We start from the raw sequence: 3,599 nt of genomic DNA on the forward strand, positions 1-3,599 counted from the left end.
ATATGTGGTTTTCCCCTCATTTCCTTTTCTGTTTGAGCAGAAAACAGCTGTAACGAGGCAAAATAATTTCCCTCTGTCAGTAATAGTCCTTTGAATCTTGAATTTTACTCCAGTCTGATCAAATGTATTTGAACACATGGTTCTCAAAGTGGTGCCAACCACATATCAGCTGGCATTTTTATATATTTCTTTCTATAATTATTGTCTATATAGCAGTTGCAGGATTTGTCTGTAGATCACTGTGGGTTATTATAACCACAACTGTTCAGGAGATGGTTGTATGGTTTGGTAGGAATTTGTCATTTAGCAGAGGATTTTAGCCAATGCGGCTTACAAATAAGAAATTAGGGACAACCTTGGGGTTCAGTATCTTGTCCAGGCATGTTTGACACGTAGCTAAGAGGGCTGGGAGTCATACCGCTGACCCTGTTGTTCGCAGACAACTGCTGTACCACCTGAGCTATAGCCGGCCAAATTTTGATTGTAGTGTGTATTTTCATGTTCAGCTTTCGTGTGGGTTCTGGTTCTGAATCTTTGGATATGTATGACCGCTTGAAACAGGAAAATTCACATTTTCTCCACATTTGAGTCTGCGTCGCAGTCCCTAACATGTTTCAGACAGTTCCCTCTGGGTGTGGGGCAATCTTATTGGCTGAGCTCAGTCATCATGGCTTTAGATAATATGACTGGAGCTCAGTCAGCCAGCTGTTGGTACAATAATTGAAAATAAATAAATAAATAAATAAATAAAATCCTTCTAGACTTGCATTCATGTAGTTGCCAAAACACAAATCCAAATGAAAGCAAAGTTGCTCTGAATCACCTAGAAAACCGCTAACTTACAAGTTCAAATCAGTCATTCAGTTTACATGGCAGTGTTGTGTTTTAAAGCGTGTTTCTGCTGCCCTCAAGTGGCCAGAAATATTTTAGTTTAGACCCTTATGTGCATGTTATAATTTATTATTATTATTATTATTATTATTATTATTATTAGTGCTGCATTACTCTATGGCTGTGATCCATTTGAAAGAACAGTGCGGGTGCAACCGCTGGAAGGAGAGTGGAAGAGATCGGATCCAGAGACATCGTCCTTAGTCAGAGTTGAAAATGAGGAGAGCGATGCAGTGTTGGAAGAAGTTAGCAGGATGTCATCATCTGGAGGAGAGAACTGTGAGCTGATGGGGACAAAAACTAAAGTAATACCCCACTAACCCCTCAGAACCACATCAGTTACTTCTTAGATCCAGGGGCAAGATGTTCATCAACGGCCTCTTCAGGACAAACCTTCCCTTGACCCACTACTCTACTGAGACAGGCCACGGGTCGCTTGAGCAAAGTCAAACTATGCCAAGTTGACAGTTAAATGTGCACTTGCTAGCCAGTCAAACACCTCCTTTAAACGTTGCATATAGCTTTCCCACGTATCACTTAACACCACTACATCGTCCAAATTGGCTGCGCACCCTGTTAATCCTTCCAATACCTTATTCAGAAGGCTTTGAAAGGTTGCTGGAGCATTTAGTGCTCTGAAAGGCATCACAGTATATGGTCAACACAGTCAACACAGTCCTCCATCCGAGAAATTGGGTAACAGTGACTGCATTAATCTTTCTGAAATCTGTGCAAAATCTGTCAGACCCATCAGCCGTATCTGCCAACAGACACGGGGAAGCCCAACTAGAAGATGCCGGTTCAGCCATCCCATGTGTTACCATATACTCATCCTCTTTTTCCATTCTCTGATAGTTCTAGTAGCCAGTAGCATGTGTTAAGACATATTTATAAGCTAAAACTGCAACTGCAGATGCTGAACTTTGTGTTCGAGGGTTCCAATACAATTAGATGTCATAATCTAATATGTCTGAAGCACAGCGCCAACGTTTCAAACGAGCCAAAATATTCTGCGTACACTCGACATATGTTTTCTTATCCCCTTTTTCCCACTTCCTAAACGTCTGCCTGTATTCAGGAACCAGAAAACTGCAGTTTTATCTTCAGTATGGTTACCACTTTCACGTGAACTACGGGCACAAAAAACCCGTGAAAACACATTGCAACATTCAACTTCGGTGGGTTTCAGGTAGCTCTAACCTCAGCCACACGTTCAAACAATGCAACAAGTGTCTGGGTCGCTTTCATTAAAGATGCATAGGCCTCCAGCAACATCACAAACCGTTTAAAAACCACTGGAATCATGTTTTATACCAGCAGCCAGCAATGATTCCTGTGCTTTCCCTTCTTTGAGCTATTCCAGTTTTAGTTGCTCTACTTTTATCATCTGCCTATCCACTTCTACCTCAACCCGTATTCTCTCATTGTCCAACTCAGTGTATTTTGGCCTTTTTTTTTTTCATTTCATCCAAAAAGCTCTAAAGTTTTTGAAGCTATTGGGCCCTGAACCACCTGCAGGAGGTTAGCAGATACAGATGGCCTTTCCACAATACATCTCCACTCGGCTTTATTTGGAACTTTTTCAGCCTTTGACCACCCTAAATACTCGGCCAAGTCAACCAAATCGGATTTTGTAAACTGAGTTAATGTACTTCGGGAAGGTCATTTCAAAAGCTCAGACCATTTCATTTCCATGACCAGGCTCCATGTTTAACACAGTGAAAGTAAGTGCAAAAGGAGAAGTAGCTATTGTAGGTGCATATAAAAATTCATCACTCAAACAGGGAGATTAAAGGATTAAGCAGCATTCCCCCGCTAACTGGCTACCAGAAACTGGTACCAGCCACTGGTGGTGGCTATTTATGCACCTGTCTTTCCGCCTGCATCCGGAAAGACAAAACTGTCCCAACCCAGTACATTGTGGTGTGAGAAACAAGAAAGGTGGAAATCATTGTCACAATTTGTCTGCTCATCACTTTGAGCTCTCCGTTTTTATTACCAGTGGCAACAGATGGGTTCCTGTGCTGAAGCAACAGGAAGAGATGGAAAGTTTGCTGAATGTTTTTACATTTGCTTGCACAATCTCACATCTACTTGTAATATCTGATACATAGCATAGAAAACATATTAGTACATAATAGGTAAGTAGTACATAAGAAAACATAATAGTTTACATTTCAGATGCTCTGCTCATATATTCAGCTCTTTGAAAAAAATATGATCAGATATATACAATCTAAACTCCAAGAAAGGCTCAAATCAAATACAACAGTGTAGAATAGTTAAAAAAGAAGTTTGCTGCGCTATAGGTTGGTTCACAAAAAAGCTCCAACGGGATGCATTTTAAAGATTAACCCATAAAGCCCAGGTGGCATCAATCACCTGGAGAACAGCGCCATCTAGCTGTACCTTTGTGTCACTTTGGTTCAGAACCTTACTGGGAGGTTCTGACACTATCTCAGTCCTCCCAATAAACCTTAATAACAAACATTTTTGATATTTGAAGTCCCATAGTGTGAAACGACCAGCAAATAACAATGAGCAGAAACCAGCAACAGCTGATGAGAATGAACTTACAGAGAAACGTCGCCACCAAGATATTGTGTACAACATCAGTTCTTAATCCATGTCCTCAAGAAATCCTACTCTGCTGGTTTTTCAACTTACCCTGCACTACACTACGGCTGATTATTGCCTGGACCGGTGTG

The sequence above is a fragment of the Channa argus genome, chromosome 20 (genome assembly GCF_033026475.1).
Source record: "Channa argus isolate prfri chromosome 20, Channa argus male v1.0, whole genome shotgun sequence".
Classification (NCBI taxonomy): Eukaryota; Metazoa; Chordata; class Actinopteri; order Anabantiformes; family Channidae; genus Channa; species Channa argus.